Source organism: Pelophylax lessonae (genome assembly GCF_965119305.1).
Source record: "Pelophylax lessonae genome assembly, chromosome: 4".
NCBI classification, from domain to species: Eukaryota; Metazoa; Chordata; class Amphibia; order Anura; family Ranidae; genus Pelophylax; species Pelophylax lessonae.
The window spans coordinates 420,169,178-420,190,768 of record NC_138771.1 but is presented as its reverse complement, the minus strand read 5'-3'; positions in this window follow the sequence as shown (position 1 = coordinate 420,190,768).

The following is a 21,591-nucleotide window of genomic DNA, read 5'->3' as shown; positions in this document are numbered from 1 at the left end:
TCCAGGGCCTTCAAAAGTGTGATTGGTTGTAATGAAATTATATGTGTAATTTATGCCCCTAGAACACCTGACTGTGCTCCTTGCATGTTGGGTCTCTATATGTGGCTATACTATGACAAAGTCTCACATATGTGGTATCGCCATACTCAGGAGGAGTAGCTGAATGTATTTTGGGGTGTCATTTTTGCTATGTACATGCTATGTGTTAGAAATACCTTATAGATTGACAACTTTGTGTAAAAACAAAATGCATTTTCATTTTCTTTCCACATTTTACAAAAACTTGTGGAAAAAAATGACATGTTCAAAAGACTCATTATGCCTCATAGAATATATTTTGGGGTGTTTGCTTTCTAAAATGGGGTCATTTTGTGGGTAATTCCCTTGTCCTGGTGTTCCAGGGACTTCAAAAGTGTGATAGGTCGTTAGGAAATTATATGTGTAATTTATGCTCCTAGAACACCTGACGGTGCTCCTTGCATGTTGGGCCTCTGTATTTGGCTATGCTGTGACAAAGTCCCACATATGTGGTATCGCCATACTAAGGAGGAGTAGCAGAATGTATTTTGGGGTGTAATTTTTGCTATGTACATGCTATGTGTTAGAAATACCTTATAGATTGACAACTTTGTGTAAAAACAAAATGCGTTTTCATTTTCTTTCCACATTTTCCAAAAACTTGTGGAAAAAAATGACATGTTCAAAAGACTCATTATTAGTGTTGAGCGAACACGGACTGTATTATTCGTGTTCGTACCGAATAATTGGATTTTTTGTACCCGAACACGGACACGGACACTTTACTGTATGTTCGGGTAAAAATCCGTGTTCGGTCGTTTTATTTCCGGGTTTTGCATGCTTTGGCGCTCTTTTCATGGCGGGCTTTCAACAGCCAATCAACAATCGTTTAACTGGTGTGCCTTAAGCCATCCCAGCCATGCCTGCAAATGTCTCAGTAGCTGTGATTGGCCGTCTGAAGCATGTGACCAAGTCTTTATAAGTTCGAGGCAGCCGCAGCGGCGTCATTATGCTGCTTAGATTCAGGGACAGAGCACACATCAACGTGCTGGCTGCTGATTAGGGAAAGATAGGCAGGAAAAAACCATTTGTGTCCGGATAGAATTGAGGGACAGGTCGGAGTGTTTAGGCAGGGCGAGTTGTAGGCATTTTAGGGATAGAGTCTGCTGAATTATATAGGGTCAGTGTCTTCTACAAACTACAATCGATATTGCTGTGTGGGGGGTGGGGTGAATCTGCACTCAATCCTGATCTACGATCTCTTCTCAATCCTGTTAGGGACAGAGTCTGCTGAATTTTAGGGAAACTGTGTTCTACAAACTACAATCGATATTGCTGTGTGGGGGGTGGGGTGAATCTGCACTCAATCCTGATCTACGATCTCTTCTCAATCCTGTTAGGGACAGAGTCTGCTGAATTTTAGGGAAACTGTGTTCTACAAACTACAATCGATATTGCTGTGTGGGGGGTGGGGTGAATCTGCACTCAATCCTGATCTACGATCTCTTCTCAATCCTGTTAGGGACAGAGTCTGCTGAATTTTAGGGAAACTGTGTTCTACAAACTACAATCGATATTGCTGTGTGGTGTGGGATTGGAGATAGGCAGGTGTCAGTGATCCACATCCATTTTTCTGTGTGTGAGCTGCAGTGAACACAATCTTTTTGGGCTGCAGTGAACACAATCTTTTTGGGCTGCAGTGAACACAATCTTTTTGGGCTGCAGTGAACACAATCTTTTTGGGCTGCAGTGAACACAATCTTTTTGGGGTGCAGTGAACAAAATCTTTTTGGGGTGCAGTGAACACAATCCTTTTTGGTGTGCAGTGAACACAATCTTTGTGGGGTGCAGTGAACAAAATCCTTTGTGGGGTGCAGTGAACACAATCTTTTTGGGGTGCAGTGAACAAAATCCTTTTTGGGGTGCAGTGAACAACATCCTTTTTGGGGTGCAGTGAACACAATCTTTTTGGGGTGCAGTGAACAAAATCCTTTGTGGGGTGCAGTGAACACAATCTTTTTGGGGTGCAGTGAACACAATCTTTTTGGGGTGGAGTGAACAACATCCTTTTTGGGGTGCAGTGAACAAAATCCTTTTTGGGGTGCAGTGAACAAAATCATTTTTGGGGTGCAGTGAACACAATCTTTTTGGGGTGCAGTGAACACAATCTTTGTGGGGTGCAGTGAACACAATCTTTTTGGGGTGGAGTGAACAACATCCTTTTTGGGGTGCAGTGAACAACATCCTTTTTGGGGTGCAGTGAACACAATCTTTTTGGGGTGCAGTGAACACAATCTTTGTGGGGTACAGTGAACAGAATCTTTGTGGGGTGCAGTGAACACAATCTTTGGGGGGTACAGTGAACACAATCTTTGTGAGGTGCAGTGAACACAATCTTTGTGGGGTGCAGTGAACACAATCATTGTGGGGTGCAGTGAACTCAATCTTTGTGGGGTACAGTGAACACAATCTCATACTGAAGGTTTGAGGGTGCTGCCTGTTCCATACTCCCCCTACTCTTCATCTAGCCTTTTAGGGGTACAAACAATAGTAATTGGGGCCTAGTGTGGTTGTGTACGTGTGATATACATACACTTTTTTGGGATCATATTTTCTATTCCGCTATTTAATCAAAAACCTTTGGGGATCAGTTAAATTGGGGGATAGTCTGTGTTGGTACGTGTGAGAGAGATCCACCTTTCCAAGTTGTTGGGGTTCATCTCATACTTCTGAAGGTTTGAGGGTGCTGCCTGTTCCATACTCCCCCCTACTCCTAGCCTTTTAGGGGTACAAACAATAGTAATTGGGGCCTAGTGTGGTTGTGTACGTGTGATATACATACACTTTTTTGGGATCATATTTTCTATTCCGCTATTTAATCAAAAACCTCTGGGGATCAGTTAAATTGGGGGATAGTCTGTGTTGGTACGTGTGAGAGAGATCCACCTTTCCAAGTTGTTGGGGTTCATCTCATACTTCTGAAGGTTTGAGGGTGCTGCCTGTTCCATACTCCCCCTACTCCTAGCCTTTTAGGGGTACAAACAATAGTAATTGGGGCCTAGTGTGGTTGTGTACGTGTGATATACATACACTTTTTTGGGATCATATTTTCTATTCCGCTATTTAATCAAAAACCTCTGGGGATCAGTTAAATTGGGGGATAGTCTGTGTTGGTACGTGTGAGAGAGATCCACCTTTCCAAGTTGTTGGGGTTCATCTCATACTTCTGAAGGTTTGAGGGTGCTGCCTGTTCCATACTCCCCCTACTCCTAGCCTTTTAGGGGTACAAACAATAGTAATTGGGGCCTAGTGTGGTTGTGTACGTGTGATATACATACACTTTTTTGGGATCATATTTTCTATTCCGCTATTTAATCAAAAACCTCTGGGGATCAGTTAAATTGGGGGATAGTCTGTGTTGGTACGTGTGAGAGAGATCCACCTTTCCAAGTTGTTGGGGTTCATCTCATACTTCTGAAGGTTTGAGGGTGCTGCCTGTTCCATACTCCCCCTACTCCTAGCCTTTTAGGGGTACAAACAATAGTAATTGGGGCCTAGTGTGGTTGTGTACGTGTGATATACATACACTTTTTTGGGATCATATTTTCTATTCCGCTATTTAATCAAAAACCTTTGGGGATCAGTTAAATTGGGGGATAGTCTGTGTTGGTACGTGTGAGAGAGATCCACCTTTCCAAGTTGTTGGGGTTTATCTCATACTTCTGAAGGTTTGAGGGTGCTGCCTGTTCCATACTCCCCCTACTCCTAGCCTTTTAGGGGTACAAACAATAGTAATTGGGGCCTAGTGTGGTTGTGTACGTGTGATATACATACACTTTTTTGGGATCATATTTTCTATTCCGCTATTTAATCAAAAACCTCTGGGGATCAGTTAAATTGGGGGATAGTCTGTGTTGGTACGTGTGAGAGAGATCCACCTTTCCAAGTTGTTGGGGTTCATCTCATACTTCTGAAGGTTTGAGGGTGCTGCCTGTTCCATACTCCCCCTACTCCTAGCCTTTTAGGGGTACAAACAATAGTAATTGGGGCCTAGTGTGGTTGTGTACGTGTGATATACATACACTTTTTTGGGATCATATTTTCTATTCCGCTATTTAATCAAAAACCTCTGGGGATCAGTTAAATTGGGGGATAGTCTGTGTTGGTACGTGTGAGAGAGATCCACCTTTCCAAGTTGTTGGGGTTCATCTCATACTTCTGAAGGTTTGAGGGTGCTGCCTGTTCCATACTCCCCCCTACTCCTAGCCTTTTAGGGGTACAAACAATAGTAATTGGGGCCTAGTGTGGTTGTGTACGTGTGATATACATACACTTTTTTGGGATCATATTTTCTATTCCGCTATTTAATCAAAAACCTCTGGGGATCAGTTAAATTGGGGGATAGTCTGTGTTGGTACGTGTGAGAGAGATCCACCTTTCCAAGTTGTTGGGGTTCATCTCATACTTCTGAAGGTTTGAGGGTGCTGCCTGTTCCATACTCCCCCCTACTCCTAGCCTTTTAGGGGTACAAACAATAGTAATTGGGGCCTAGTGTGGTTGTGTACGTGTGATATACATACACTTTTTTGGGATCATATTTTCTATTCCGCTATTTAATCAAAAACCTCTGGGGATCAGTTAAATTGGGGGATAGTCTGTGTTGGTACGTGTGAGAGAGATCCACCTTTCCAAGTTGTTGGGGTTCATCTCATACTTCTGAAGGTTTGAGGGTGCTGCCTGTTCCATACTCCCCCTACTCCTAGCCTTTTAGGGGTACAAACAATAGTAATTGGGGCCTAGTGTGGTTGTGTACGTGTGATATACATACACTTTTTTGGGATCATATTTTCTATTCCGCTATTTAATCAAAAACCTCTGGGGATCAGTTAAATTGGGGGATAGTCTGTGTTGGTACGTGTGAGAGAGATCCACCTTTCCAAGTTGTTGGGGTTCATCTCATACTTCTGAAGGTTTGAGGGTGCTGCCTGTTCCATACTCCCCCTACTCCTAGCCTTTTAGGGGTACAAACAATAGTAATTGGGGCCTAGTGTGGTTGTGTACGTGTGATATACATACACTTTTTTGGGATCATATTTTCTATTCCGCTATTTAATCAAAAACCTCTGGGGATCAGTTAAATTGGGGGATAGTCTGTGTTGGTACGTGTGAGAGAGATCCACCTTTCCAAGTTGTTGGGGTTCATCTCATACTTCTGAAGGTTTGAGGGTGCTGCCTGTTCCATACTCCCCCTACTCCTAGCCTTTTAGGGGTACAAACAATAGTAATTGGGGCCTAGTGTGGTTGTGTACGTGTGATATACATACACTTTTTTGGGATCATATTTTCTATTCCGCTATTTAATCAAAAACCTCTGGGGATCAGTTAAATTGGGGGATAGTCTGTGTTGGTACGTGTGAGAGAGATCCACCTTTCCAAGTTGTTGGGGTTCATCTCATACTTCTGAAGGTTTGAGGGTGCTGCCTGTTCCATACTCCCCCTACTCCTAGCCTTTTAGGGGTACAAACAATAGTAATTGGGGCCTAGTGTGGTTGTGTACGTGTGATATACATACACTTTTTTGGGATCATATTTTCTATTCCGCTATTTAATCAAAAACCTCTGGGGATCAGTTAAATTGGGGGATAGTCTGTGTTGGTACGTGTGAGAGAGATCCACCTTTCCAAGTTGTTGGGGTTCATCTCATACTTCTGAAGGTTTGAGGGTGCTGCCTGTTCCATACTCCCCCTACTCCTAGCCTTTTAGGGGTACAAACAATAGTAATTGGGGCCTAGTGTGGTTGTGTACGTGTGATATACATACACTTTTTTGGGATCATATTTTCTATTCCGCTATTTAATCAAAAACCTCTGGGGATCAGTTAAATTGGGGGATAGTCTGTGTTGGTATGTGTGAGAGAGATCCACCTTTCCAAGTTGTTGGGGTTCATCTCATACTTCTGAAGGTTTGAGGGTGCTGCCTGTTCCATACTCCCCCTACTCCTAGCCTTTTAGGGGTACAAACAATAGTAATTGGGGCCTAGTGTGGTTGTGTACGTGTGATATACATACACTTTTTTGGGATCATATTTTCTATTCCGCTATTTAATCAAAAACCTCTGGGGATCAGTTAAATTGGGGGATAGTCTGTGTTGGTACGTGTGAGAGAGATCCACCTTTCCAAGTTGTTGGGGTTCATCTCATACTTCTGAAGGTTTGAGGGTGCTGCCTGTTCCATACTCCCCCTACTCCTAGCCTTTTAGGGGTACAAACAATAGTAATTGGGGCCTAGTGTGGTTGTGTACGTGTGATATACATACACTTTTTTGGGATCATATTTTCTATTCCGCTATTTAATCAAAAACCTTTGGGGATCAGTTAAATTGGGGGATAGTCTGTGTTGGTACGTGTGAGAGAGATCCACCTTTCCAAGTTGTTGGGGTTCATCTCATACTTCTGAAGGTTTGAGGGTGCTGCCTGTTCCATACTCCCCCCTACTCCTAGCCTTTTAGGGGTACAAACAATAGTAATTGGGGCCTAGTGTGGTTGTGTACGTGTGATATACATACACTTTTTTGGGATCATATTTTCTATTCCGCTATTTAATCAAAAACCTCTGGGGATCAGTTAAATTGGGGGATAGTCTGTGTTGGTACGTGTGAGAGAGATCCACCTTTCCAAGTTGTTGGGGTTCATCTCATACTTCTGAAGGTTTGAGGGTGCTGCCTGTTCCATACTCCCCCTACTCCTAGCCTTTTAGGGGTACAAACAATAGTAATTGGGGCCTAGTGTGGTTGTGTACGTGTGATATACATACACTTTTTTGGGATCATATTTTCTATTCCGCTATTTAATCAAAAACCTTTGGGGATCAGTTAAATTGGGGGATAGTCTGTGTTGGTACGTGTGAGAGAGATCCACCTTTCCAAGTTGTTGGGGTTCATCTCATACTTCTGAAGGTTTGAGGGTGCTGCCTGTTCCATACTCCCCCTACTCCTAGCCTTTTAGGGGTACAAACAATAGTAATTGGGGCCTAGTGTGGTTGTGTACGTGTGATATACATACACTTTTTTGGGATCATATTTTCTATTCCGCTATTTAATCAAAAACCTCTGGGGATCAGTTAAATTGGGGGATAGTCTGTGTTGGTACGTGTGAGAGAGATCCACCTTTCCAAGTTGTTGGGGTTCATCTCATACTTCTGAAGGTTTGAGGGTGCTGCCTGTTCCATACTCCCCCCTACTCCTAGCCTTTTAGGGGTACAAACAATAGTAATTGGGGCCTAGTGTGGTTGTGTACGTGTGATATACATACACTTTTTTGGGATCATATTTTCTATTCCGCTATTTAATCAAAAACCTTTGGGGATCAGTTAAATTGGGGGATAGTCTGTGTTGGTACGTGTGAGAGAGATCCACCTTTCCAAGTTGTTGGGGTTCATCTCATACTTCTGAAGGTTTGAGGGTGCTGCCTGTTCCATACTCCCCCTACTCCTCATCTAGCCTTTTAGGGGTACAAACAATAGTAATTGGGGCCTAGTGTGGTTGTGTACGTGCGAGATACATACACTTTTTTTGATCATATTTCCTATTCCGCTATTCAATAAAAACCTTTGAGGATCAATTGAATTGCGGGATAGTCTGTGTCGGTACGTGTGAGAGAGATCCACCTTTCCAAGTTGTTGGGGTTCATCTCATACTTCTGAAGGTTTGAGGGTGCTGCCTGTTCCATACCCCCCCTACTCCTCATCTAGCCTTTTAGGGGTACAAACAATAGTAATTGGGGCCTAGTGTGGTTGTGTACGTGCGAGATACATACACTTTTTTTGATCATATTTCCTATTCCGCTATTCAATAAAAACCTTTGAGGATCAATTGAATTGCGGGATAGTCTGTGTCGGTACGTGTGAGAGAGATCCACCTTTCCAAGTTGTTGGGGTTCATCTCATACTTCTGAAGGTTTGAGGGTGCTGCCTGTTCCATACCCCCCCTACTCCTCATCTAGCCTTTTAGGGGTACAAACAATAGTAATTGGGGCCTAGTGTGGTTGTGTACGTGCGAGATACATACACTTTTTTTGATCATATTTCCTATTCCGCTATTCAATAAAAACCTTTGGGGATCAATTAAATTGCGGGATAGTCTGTGTCGGTACGTGTGAGATCCACCTTTCCAAGTTTTTGGGGTTCATCTCATACTTCTGAAGCTTTGAGGGTGCTGCCTGTTCCATACTCCCCCTACTCCTAGCCTTTTAGGGGTACAAACAATAGTAATTGGGGCCTAGTGTGGTTGTGTACGTGTGATATACATACACTTTTTTGGGATCATATTTTCTATTCCGCTATTTAATCAAAAACCTCTGGGGATCAGTTAAATTGGGGGATAGTCTGTGTTGGTACGTGTGAGAGAGATCCACCTTTCCAAGTTGTTGGGGTTCATCTCATACTTCTGAAGGTTTGAGGGTGCTGCCTGTTCCATACTCCCCCTACTCCTAGCCTTTTAGGGGTACAAACAATAGTAATTGGGGCCTAGTGTGGTTGTGTACGTGTGATATACATACACTTTTTTGGGATCATATTTTCTATTCCGCTATTTAATCAAAAACCTTTGGGGATCAGTTAATTTGGGGGATAGTCTGTGTTGGTACGTGTGAGAGAGATCCACCTTTCCAAGTTGTTGGGGTTCATCTCATACTTCTGAAGGTTTGAGGGTGCTGCCTGTTCCATACTCCCCCCTACTCCTAGCCTTTTAGGGGTACAAACAATAGTAATTGGGGCCTAGTGTGGTTGTGTACGTGTGATATACATACACTTTTTTGGGATCATATTTTCTATTCCGCTATTTAATCAAAAACCTCTGGGGATCAGTTAAATTGGGGGATAGTCTGTGTTGGTACGTGTGAGAGAGATCCACCTTTCCAAGTTGTTGGGGTTCATCTCATACTTCTGAAGGTTTGAGGGTGCTGCCTGTTCCATACTCCCCCTACTCCTAGCCTTTTAGGGGTACAAACAATAGTAATTGGGGCCTAGTGTGGTTGTGTACGTGTGATATACATACACTTTTTTGGGATCATATTTTCTATTCCGCTATTTAATCAAAAACCTTTGGGGATCAGTTAAATTGGGGGATAGTCTGTGTTGGTACGTGTGAGAGAGATCCACCTTTCCAAGTTGTTGGGGTTCATCTCATACTTCTGAAGGTTTGAGGGTGCTGCCTGTTCCATACTCCCCCTACTCCTAGCCTTTTAGGGGTACAAACAATAGTAATTGGGGCCTAGTGTGGTTGTGTACGTGTGATATACATACACTTTTTTGGGATCATATTTTCTATTCCGCTATTTAATCAAAAACCTCTGGGGATCAGTTAAATTGGGGGATAGTCTGTGTTGGTACGTGTGAGAGAGATCCACCTTTCCAAGTTGTTGGGGTTCATCTCATACTTCTGAAGGTTTGAGGGTGCTGCCTGTTCCATACTCCCCCCTACTCCTAGCCTTTTAGGGGTACAAACAATAGTAATTGGGGCCTAGTGTGGTTGTGTACGTGTGATATACATACACTTTTTTGGGATCATATTTTCTATTCCGCTATTTAATCAAAAACCTTTGGGGATCAGTTAAATTGGGGGATAGTCTGTGTTGGTACGTGTGAGAGAGATCCACCTTTCCAAGTTGTTGGGGTTCATCTCATACTTCTGAAGGTTTGAGGGTGCTGCCTGTTCCATACTCCCCCTACTCCTCATCTAGCCTTTTAGGGGTACAAACAATAGTAATTGGGGCCTAGTGTGGTTGTGTACGTGCGAGATACATACACTTTTTTTGATCATATTTCCTATTCCGCTATTCAATAAAAACCTTTGAGGATCAATTGAATTGCGGGATAGTCTGTGTCGGTACGTGTGAGAGAGATCCACCTTTCCAAGTTGTTGGGGTTCATCTCATACTTCTGAAGGTTTGAGGGTGCTGCCTGTTCCATACCCCCCCTACTCCTCATCTAGCCTTTTAGGGGTACAAACAATAGTAATTGGGGCCTAGTGTGGTTGTGTACGTGCGAGATACATACACTTTTTTTGATCATATTTCCTATTCCGCTATTCAATAAAAACCTTTGAGGATCAATTGAATTGCGGGATAGTCTGTGTCGGTACGTGTGAGAGAGATCCACCTTTCCAAGTTGTTGGGGTTCATCTCATACTTCTGAAGGTTTGAGGGTGCTGCCTGTTCCATACCCCCCCTACTCCTCATCTAGCCTTTTAGGGGTACAAACAATAGTAATTGGGGCCTAGTGTGGTTGTGTACGTGCGAGATACATACACTTTTTTTGATCATATTTCCTATTCCGCTATTCAATAAAAACCTTTGGGGATCAATTAAATTGCGGGATAGTCTGTGTCGGTACGTGTGAGATCCACCTTTCCAAGTTTTTGGGGTTCATCTCATACTTCTGAAGCTTTGAGGGTGCTGCCTGTTCCATACTCCCCCTACTCCTAGCCTTTTAGGGGTACAAACAATAGTAATTGGGGCCTAGTGTGGTTGTGTACGTGTGATATACATACACTTTTTTGGGATCATATTTTCTATTCCGCTATTTAATCAAAAACCTCTGGGGATCAGTTAAATTGGGGGATAGTCTGTGTTGGTACGTGTGAGAGAGATCCACCTTTCCAAGTTGTTGGGGTTCATCTCATACTTCTGAAGGTTTGAGGGTGCTGCCTGTTCCATACTCCCCCTACTCCTAGCCTTTTAGGGGTACAAACAATAGTAATTGGGGCCTAGTGTGGTTGTGTACGTGTGATATACATACACTTTTTTGGGATCATATTTTCTATTCCGCTATTTAATCAAAAACCTTTGGGGATCAGTTAATTTGGGGGATAGTCTGTGTTGGTACGTGTGAGAGAGATCCACCTTTCCAAGTTGTTGGGGTTCATCTCATACTTCTGAAGGTTTGAGGGTGCTGCCTGTTCCATACTCCCCCCTACTCCTAGCCTTTTAGGGGTACAAACAATAGTAATTGGGGCCTAGTGTGGTTGTGTACGTGTGATATACATACACTTTTTTGGGATCATATTTTCTATTCCGCTATTTAATCAAAAACCTCTGGGGATCAGTTAAATTGGGGGATAGTCTGTGTTGGTACGTGTGAGAGAGATCCACCTTTCCAAGTTGTTGGGGTTCATCTCATACTTCTGAAGGTTTGAGGGTGCTGCCTGTTCCATACTCCCCCTACTCCTAGCCTTTTAGGGGTACAAACAATAGTAATTGGGGCCTAGTGTGGTTGTGTACGTGTGATATACATACACTTTTTTGGGATCATATTTTCTATTCCGCTATTTAATCAAAAACCTTTGGGGATCAGTTAAATTGGGGGATAGTCTGTGTTGGTACGTGTGAGAGAGATCCACCTTTCCAAGTTGTTGGGGTTCATCTCATACTTCTGAAGGTTTGAGGGTGCTGCCTGTTCCATACTCCCCCTACTCCTAGCCTTTTAGGGGTACAAACAATAGTAATTGGGGCCTAGTGTGGTTGTGTACGTGTGATATACATACACTTTTTTGGGATCATATTTTCTATTCCGCTATTTAATCAAAAACCTCTGGGGATCAGTTAAATTGGGGGATAGTCTGTGTTGGTACGTGTGAGAGAGATCCACCTTTCCAAGTTGTTGGGGTTCATCTCATACTTCTGAAGGTTTGAGGGTGCTGCCTGTTCCATACTCCCCCCTACTCCTAGCCTTTTAGGGGTACAAACAATAGTAATTGGGGCCTAGTGTGGTTGTGTACGTGTGATATACATACACTTTTTTGGGATCATATTTTCTATTCCGCTATTTAATCAAAAACCTTTGGGGATCAGTTAAATTGGGGGATAGTCTGTGTTGGTACGTGTGAGAGAGATCCACCTTTCCAAGTTGTTGGGGTTCATCTCATACTTCTGAAGGTTTGAGGGTGCTGCCTGTTCCATACTCCCCCTACTCCTCATCTAGCCTTTTAGGGGTACAAACAATAGTAATTGGGGCCTAGTGTGGTTGTGTACGTGCGAGATACATACACTTTTTTTGATCATATTTCCTATTCCGCTATTCAATAAAAACCTTTGAGGATCAATTGAATTGCGGGATAGTCTGTGTCGGTACGTGTGAGAGAGATCCACCTTTCCAAGTTGTTGGGGTTCATCTCATACTTCTGAAGGTTTGAGGGTGCTGCCTGTTCCATACCCCCCCTACTCCTCATCTAGCCTTTTAGGGGTACAAACAATAGTAATTGGGGCCTAGTGTGGTTGTGTACGTGCGAGATACATACACTTTTTTTGATCATATTTCCTATTCCGCTATTCAATAAAAACCTTTGAGGATCAATTGAATTGCGGGATAGTCTGTGTCGGTACGTGTGAGAGAGATCCACCTTTCCAAGTTGTTGGGGTTCATCTCATACTTCTGAAGGTTTGAGGGTGCTGCCTGTTCCATACCCCCCCTACTCCTCATCTAGCCTTTTAGGGGTACAAACAATAGTAATTGGGGCCTAGTGTGGTTGTGTACGTGCGAGATACATACACTTTTTTTGATCATATTTCCTATTCCGCTATTCAATAAAAACCTTTGGGGATCAATTAAATTGCGGGATAGTCTGTGTCGGTACGTGTGAGATCCACCTTTCCAAGTTTTTGGGGTTCATCTCATACTTCTGAAGCTTTGAGGGTGCTGCCTGTTCCATACTCCTCCTCCTCCTCATCCATCCTTTTAGGTGTACAAACAATAGTAATTGGGGCCTAGTGTGCTTCTGTACGTGTGAGATACATACACATTTTTTGATCATATTTCCTATTCCGCTATTCAATAAAAACCTTTGGGGATCAATTAAATTGCGGAATAGTCTGTGTCGGTACGTGTGAGATCCACCTTTCCAAGTTTTTGGGGTTCATCTCATACTTCTGAAGCTTTGAGGGTGCTGCCTGTTCCATACTCCTCCTCCTCCTCATCCATCCTTTTAGGTGTACAAACAATAGTAATTGGGGCCTAGTGTGTTTCTGTACGTGCGAGATACATACACATTTTTTGATCATATTTCCTATTCCGCTATTCAATAAAAACCTTTGGGGATCAATTAAATTGCGGGATAGTCTGTGTCGGTACGTGTGAGATCCACCTTTCCAAGTTTTTGGGGTTCATCTCATACTTCTGAAGCTTTGAGGGTGCTGCCTGTTCCATACTCCTCCTCCTCCTCATCCATCCTTTTAGGTGTACAAACAATAGTAATTGGGGCCTAGTGTGCTTCTGTACGTGTGAGATACATACACATTTTTTGATCATATTTCCTATTCCGCTATTCAATAAAAACCTTTGGGGATCAATTAAATTGCGGGATAGTCTGTGTCGGTACGTGTGAGATCCACCTTTCCAAGTTTTTGGGGTTCATCTCATACTTCTGAAGCTTTGAGGGTGCTGCCTGTTCCATACTCCTCCTCCTCCTCATCCATCCTTTTAGGTGTACAAACAATAGTAATTGGGGCCTAGTGTGCTTCTGTACGTGTGAGATACATACACATTTTTTGATCATATTTCCTATTCCGCTATTCAATAAAAACCTTTGGGGATCAATTAAATTGCGGAATAGTCTGTGTCGGTACGTGTGAGATCCACCTTTCCAAGTTTTTGGGGTTCATCTCATACTTCTGAAGCTTTGAGGGTGCTGCCTGTTCCATACTCCTCCTCCTCCTCATCCATCCTTTTAGGTGTACAAACAATAGTAATTGGGGCCTAGTGTGTTTCTGTACGTGTGAGATACATACACTTTTTTTGATCATATTTCCTATTCCGCTATTCAATAAAAACCTTTGGGGATCAATTGAATTGCGGGATAGTCTGTGTCGGTACGTGTGAGAGAGATCCACCTTTCCAAGTTGTTGGGGTTCATCTCATACTTCTGAAGGTTTGAGGGTGCTGCCTGTTCCATACCCCCCCTACTCCTCATCTAGCCTTTTAGGGGTACAAACAATAGTAATTGGGGCCTAGTGTGGTTGTGTACGTGCGAGATACATACACTTTTTTTGATCATATTTCCTATTCCGCTATTCAATAAAAACCTTTGAGGATCAATTGAATTGCGGGATAGTCTGTGTCGGTACGTGTGAGAGAGATCCACCTTTCCAAGTTGTTGGGGTTCATCTCATACTTCTGAAGGTTTGAGGGTGCTGCCTGTTCCATACTCCCCCTACTCCTCATCTAGCCTTTTAGGGGTACAAACAATAGTAATTGGGGCCTAGTGTGGTTGTGTACGTGTGATATACATACACTTTTTTTGGATCATATTTTCTATTCCGCTATTCAATAAAAACCTTTCTAGGGCAAGATCTTAAATTACAGAAATATGAGGAGACCGTCAAATAAGGGCCGTGGCCTGGGTCGTGGTGCTGCTGGTAGAGCTCCTGTTGCAAGGAGAGGACATGGTCGATCTGTGCCAGCTACACGCACAAGTGAAACACCTTCCTCAAGTGTGAGTAGGCGACAGAACCTGCATCAGTATTTGGTAGGGCATCAAACGCCCCTAGAAGTGATGAGGCCAGAACAAGTTGAGGCGATAGTAGATTGGTTTGCTGCTGACAGTGCCTCCAGTTCCTTCACATTGTCTCCCACCCAGTCTACTGCAGAAAGGTCAGAGTTGGCACCTGCAGCCAATGTCCAACCGTCTTTCACCTCACCCCCTTGCAAATCAGGCCAGCAGTCTGAGCCCCAAGCCATACAGCAGTCTCTTATTCTTTTTGAGGACTCTGTCAGCAGGGTTTCCCAGGGCCATCCACCTAGCCCTGCCCCAGAAGTGGAAGAGATTGAGTGCAGCGATGCCCAACCACTTATTCCTCAAGATGAGTACATGCAAGGATCATCGCAGCACGTCTCCGATGATGACGAAACGCAGGTGCCAACTGCTGCGGCGTTCAGCATTGTGGAGACCGACAAGGAGGGCAGGGGTGAAGACTGGGTGGAAGATGATGTGGAGGACGATGAGGTCCTCGACCCCACATGGAATGAACGTCATGCAGGTGAACTGAGTAGTTTGGAGGAAGAGGCGGTGGTCGCACAGAGCCACCAGCACAGCAGAAGAGGGAGCAGGGTGCAGAAGCGGAGCGGCCGTGCCCTAGACACTACGCCCGCTACTGCCCAACGCAGCAAGGGAACGAGCGCACCAAAGTCAGCTCAAAGGAGTTCTCTAGCGTGGAAGTTCTTTAGAAAATGTGCTGATGACAGGACACGAGTGGTTTGCACCCTGTGCAATCAGAGCTTGAAGCGAGGCATGAACCTTCTCAACCTGAGCACAACCTGCATGATCAGGCATCTAAGTGCAAAGCACGAGCTGCAGTGGAGTACACACCTTCAAAACCAAGAAACGTCTCTGGCTCATCCTGCTTCCTCTTCTGCTGCAGTCTCGGCCGCTCCAGCCACATCTGTAGTGATACCGGCACCTGCCACCCCGCAAACAGACGATCTGTCAGCAACACCACCACCTGGGTCACCAACAACCATCTCCACAATGTCCCGTGGAAGCGTTCAGCTTTCCATCTCCCAAACACTTGAGAGGAAGAGGAAGTACCCCCCTACCCACCCGCGATCCCTGGCCCTGAATGCCAGCATTTCAAAATTATTGGCCTTTGAAATGCTGTCATTCCGTCTGGTGGAGACGCACAGTTTTAAAAACCTTATGTCGGTGGCTGTCCCACAGTACGTCGTGCCCAGCCGCCACTACTTTTCCAGGCAAGCCATCCCTTCCCTGCACAACCAAGTGGGGGAAAAAATCAGGTGTGCACTGCGCAACGCCATCTGTGCCAAGGTCCACCTAACTACGGATACTTGGACCAGTAAGCACGGTCAGGGGCGTTATATCTCCCTAACGGCACACTGGGTAAATGCAGTGGCGGATGGGCCTGAGGCGGATAGCAATTTGGCGCATGTCCTTCCACCACCGAGGATTGCAGGGCGCTTCAGTTTGCCTCCTGTTCCTAACTCCTCCTACTCCGCTTCCTCATCCTCTACCGCCTCCTCATCCGGACAGCGTAACACCTTCACCACCAACTTCAGCACGGCCAGGGGTAAACGACAGCAGGCAGTTTTACAACTTGCCTGTTTGGGGGACAAACCACACACCGCGCAGGAGTTGTGGAGGAGCATGGAACAGCAGACAAATGAGTGGTTGCTGCCAGCGAGCCTCAAGCCCGGCCTGGTGGTGTGCGATAACGGGCAAAATCTCATAGCAGCTCTGGGCCTAGCCGGTTTGACGCACATCCCTTGCCTGGCGCATGTGCTGAATTTGGTGGTGCAGAGGTTCCTTAAAAACTACCCCGATATGTCAGAGCTGCTGCAGAAAGTGCGGGCCGTTTGTGCGCACTTTCGGCGTTCTCACCCTGCTGCTGCTCGCCTGGCAGCGCTGCAGCGTAACTTCGGCCTTCCCGCTCACCGCCTCATATGTGACGTGCCCACAAGGTGGAACTCCACCTTGCACATGCTGGAAAGACTGTGCGAGCAGCAGCAGGCCATAGTGGAGTTTCAGCTGCAGCAAGCACGCGTGAGTCGCTCTGCGGAACAGCACCACTTCACCACCAATAACTGGGCCTCCATGCGAGACCTGTGTGCCTTGTTGCGCTGTTTTGAGTACTCCACCAACATGGCCAGTGGCAATGACGCCGTTCTCAGCTTAACTATCCCACTTCTATGCCTCCTTGAAAAAACAATTCGGGCGATGATGGAAGAGGATGTGGCACAGGATGAGGAGGAGGAGGAGGATGAAGAGGTAACATTTCCAAGGCTTTCAGGGCAGTCATTCGCAAGGGGCTCCGAGGGTGGGTTCCTGCACACGCAAACGCCAGGGACGCAATTGTCCAGCAGGGGCACAGTTCTGGAGGATGAGGAGGATGAGGAGGAGGAGGAGCTGGAGGAGGAGATGGAACCATGTTCACAGCAGGGTGGCACCCAGGCCAGCTCATGGCCATCACTGGTGCGTGGCTGGGGGGATACAGAGGACACGGACCATACACCTCCCACAGAGGACAGCCTTTCGTCGCCTCTGGGCAGCCTGGCACACATGAGCGATTACATGCTGCAGTGTCTCCACAACGACCGCCGAGTTGCCCACATTCTAACTTGTGCTGATTACTGGGTGGCCACGCTGCTGGATCCCCGTTACAAGGACAACGTACCGTCCTTAATTCACTCACTGGAGCGCGATCGCAAGATGCGCGAGTACAAGCGCACGCTGGTAGACGCCATGCTGCTGGCATTCCCATCTGACAGCGGGGCCACAGTGGAAGCACAAGGCAGAGGAGGAGGAGGAGGAGGTCGCCAACGCAACCAGGGCACCGCCAGCACCTCAGAAGGCAGGGTTAGCATGGCCGAAATGTGGAAAAGCTTTGTCAGCACGCCACAACAAACAGCAGCACCAGCAGCTCAGATGGAACGTCTTAGCAGGAGGCAGCATTTTACCAACATGGTGGAGCAGTATGTGTGCACACGCCTACATGTAGTGAATGACGGGTCTGCCCCCTTCAACTTCTGGGTCTCCAAATTGGGCACATGGCCTGAGCTTGCCCTTTACGCCTTGGAGGTGCTGGCGTGCCCTGCAGCCAGTGTATTATCTGAACGGGTATTTAGCACGGCTGGGGGCGTTATAACAGACAAGCGCAGCCGCCTGTCCAGAGACAATGTGGACAAGCTCACGTTCATTAAAATGAACCAGGCATGGATCCCACGGGACTTTTCCGTACCTTATGCAGAATAGCAATGGATACCGACCTTACCCACCCATTGTTCCATTTTTGCTCTTTCTCACTCTTTTGGGGTGTACCCTCATTTAAAATTTGTGAAAAGAAGCAGTGTTGGCTACCTCGTCCTCCTCCTCAGGGCCAGATTAATGTAGGGTCTATTGGAGCTGCAGCTCCAGGCCCCTACCTTTTATATAGGCCCCGGGTTGGCCATATTCACTGTTACCGCTCTTCTGTCACTTGTAAACACAGAAGTCTGGCTTCTATGCTCGCTTCCCCAGGCAGCACCCTCAGAACCTCCCCACACAGCGTGAAGGCCGGACAAGGAGGGACAGTTGGCGATGCATGGATGTGTTTATGGGCTTCAGAGACAGCATCCCATGTTGAATTAGGCATGCATGGCTGCACCCTTCCTCCTCTGGGTGCATGGCAAGGCACGGCCCTAAGGCCCTTCAAAATCCTCAGCACCAAGCCCATGATGCTGTTAATCCGGCCCTGGTCCTCCTCCACCGCCGCTTCCACCTACACCGCCCATAGGTGTGCGCAGCCTATTGCATTAAGGTGTGCACCCCAAAGTTGAAATACACATGCATGTGTTTGCCAGCAGGGAGAGTAATGTATCGGGGCCATGTACCTGTAGGCAAGGAGAAATAGAGCAGAGCAGGTCCCAGGGAGATCTTTCCCATCTCCTCACTGGCAATGCTATGTGCCCTAGGTGATTAGGGTGTGCCCAGGCACACCCAGCACACCCTGTGCGCACGCCTATGTCACCGCCACATCCACCACCACCTCAACCTCCCTCCTACTCCATATGGGCCTCGTCCTTCAGAGATGAAGAAGAACATTGTTTTATTTTTCTGTTTTTTTTTGTTGTTTTAAGTTATTTCCCTATCCACATTTGTTTGCAGAGCACTTGCCATGCTCTTAATTACGTTTTGCTGCCATTTGCAGCACTCTAGCCCTTTCCTTTGGTGTTTTAGAGCCATTTTAGTGCCTTAAAGTTCGGGTCCCCATTGACTTCAATGGGGTTCGGTGTCCGGGAAAAGTTCGGTAAAAGTCCGGGACACGGACCCGGACTTTTTTTTAAAGTTCGGCCGAACCCGTCGAACACGGACATCTAGGTGTCCGCTCAACCCTACTCATTATGCCTCATAGAATATATTTTGGGGTGTTTGCTTTCCAAAATGGGGTCATTTTGTGGGTAATTCCCTTGTCCTGGTGTTCCAGGGACTTCAAAAGTGTGATAGGTCGTTAGGAAATTATATGTGTAATTTATGCTCCTAGAACACCTGACGGTGCTCCTTGCATGTTGGGCCTCTGTATTTGGCTATGCTGTGACAAAGTCCCACATATGTGGTATCACCATACTAAGGAGCAGTAGAAGAATGTATTTTGGGGTGTAATTTTTGCTATGTACATGCTATGTGTTAGAAATATCTTATAAATTAACAACTATGTGTAAAAAAAAAAAAAAAAGTTTTCATTTTCTTTACACATTTTCCAAAAACTTGTGGAAAAAAATGACATGTTCAAAAGACTCAGTATGCCTCATAGAATATACCTTGGGGTGTTTGCTTTCCAAAATGGGGTCATTTTGTGGATAATTCCATTGTCCTGGTGCTCCAGGGCCTTCAAAATGTGTAATTAATGCTCATAGAACACCTAGCAGTGCTCCTTGAATGCTCCTTGAATGTTGGGCCTCTGTATGTGGCCAGGCTGTATAAAAGTCTCACACATGTGGTATTTAGAGATGACCTTGTGGTTCGCCCAGCGGTCGGTTCGCCCAACGGTCGGTTCGTGGCGAATTTTGCTTGTTCGCTACCCGCCAAATTTGCGAACACATGGCGTTGTTCGCGGCAGCCATATTAGTTTACATTGGGGAGAATTTTGACCCATGACACAGCCATCAGGTGGAACGAGCCAATTAAAGCATTTCAGTACATGGACATGCCCCCTACCCTATAAATAGACCTGAGCTATCGGCCATTTCACATTCCGCTTTTTGCCAGTGTAGGGAGAGGTCTGCTGTGCTCATGAGGGAGAGATTACCAGACACAAATAGCTCTGTGAAGATCCACAAAAGTCCTTTTCAGGGCTGGTATTTCGGTATAGGTCCAGTCTCTTTCCAGTATAGGGACATGTATCCAGTCTGTGCTTTAGGGGCAGCTAAAAATCGGCATCTGCAGTGACACAAATCGCTCTGTTAATGTCCACAAAAGTAATTTAAAGGGCTGCAATGTCGGTATAGGTCTATTACAGTCTCTTCAGTATAGGGTCAGGTATCCAGTCTGTGCTTTAGGGGCAGTTAGAGATCAGCATCGGCAGTGACACAAATCGCTCTGTTAATGTCCACAAAAGTCATTTAAAGGGCTGCAAATTTTTTGGTATTGCTGTGCAGTGCACTAAAAAGGGGGTGGGGGGTGGGGGAGGGGGACAATCCACAGTATAATATACTTTGTAGAAAGCATATTATAGTGGATTAGTAGTATTATTGTGCACTGTGCAGCATTGTGACAGGTGTGGTGACTGAGTGTTGCTGCAGCAATACTACACACAGTGACAAAAGCACTTATAATGTATTATAACTGGTGTGATAGACCAATGCCCCCCCCAATACCACATATTGAAGTGGGGTGTTATCTGAGTATACTTTTACATGTTTATTTGTGTCCTGCAACAATATTGCCTCTTTTGCTGAGTTAAGTCTGATACACAGTGCCAAACTCACTGGCCAATTCTTTTGAACTGCTGTGATAGACCAGTGGCCCCCCAATACCATATATTGAAGTGGGGTGTTATTTAACAGTATAATTTTCTAAGAGTGTATTTTAGTCCTGCAAAAATTTGGCCTCTTGCCGTGTAAACTGTGCTACACACAGTGACAACAGTTACTGGCCAATTTTTTGTAGAACTGGTGAAATAAACCTGTGGCCCCCCAATACCACATATTGAAGTGGGGTGTTATCTGAGTAAACTTTTACAAATGTATTTGTGTCCTGCAACAATATTGCCTCTTTTGCTGAGTTAAGTCTGGTACACACAGTGCCAAACTCACTGGCCAATTTTTTGAACTGGTGTGATACACCAATGGCCCCCCAATACCACATATTTCGAAGTGGGGTGTTATTTAACAGAATAATTTTCTAAGAGTGTATTTTAGTCCTGCAAAAATTTGGCCTCTTGCTGTGTAAACTGTGCTACACACAGTGACAACAACAGACTGTCAGTTAAACCCATGTAAGCTAATTTTTGCAGCCTATACAGGCCGACACTTACTTCTGTATACGGTGAATGCCTAATGTACCTTCAGCCACAGAATACTACGTTCTTAGCTGTCAGGTAAACCCATGTGGGCTAATTTTTGGTTCCTTTTATGGCCAACACTTACTTCTTTATCCTGTGAATGCCTAATGTACCTTCAGCCACATAATACTACGTTTTTAGCTGTCAGGTAAATCCATGTGGGCTAATTTTTAGGGCCTTTTATGGCCAACACTTACTTCTGTATCCTGTGAATGCCCAATGTACCTTCAGTCACAGAATACTACATTCTTAGCTGTCAGGTAAATGCATGTGGGCTAATTTTTGGGGCCTGGAATGGTCGACACTTACTTCTTTATCCTGTGAATGCCTAATTTTTCAGACTAGAATTGAAAATCAATGGGTCTGTAAAGGTTCCGCCAAATTGTGGAATGGATGCGGACCCATTTTTCAGATGTGTGAATGGACCCTATATGTATTAGGCATGTATTTACTGGCTGCTGTCAGTTCTGGCTGATTTAACAAAAAAAAATATATATATTTTTTTTGCTGTAAAAAAAAAAAAAAAAAAAAAATT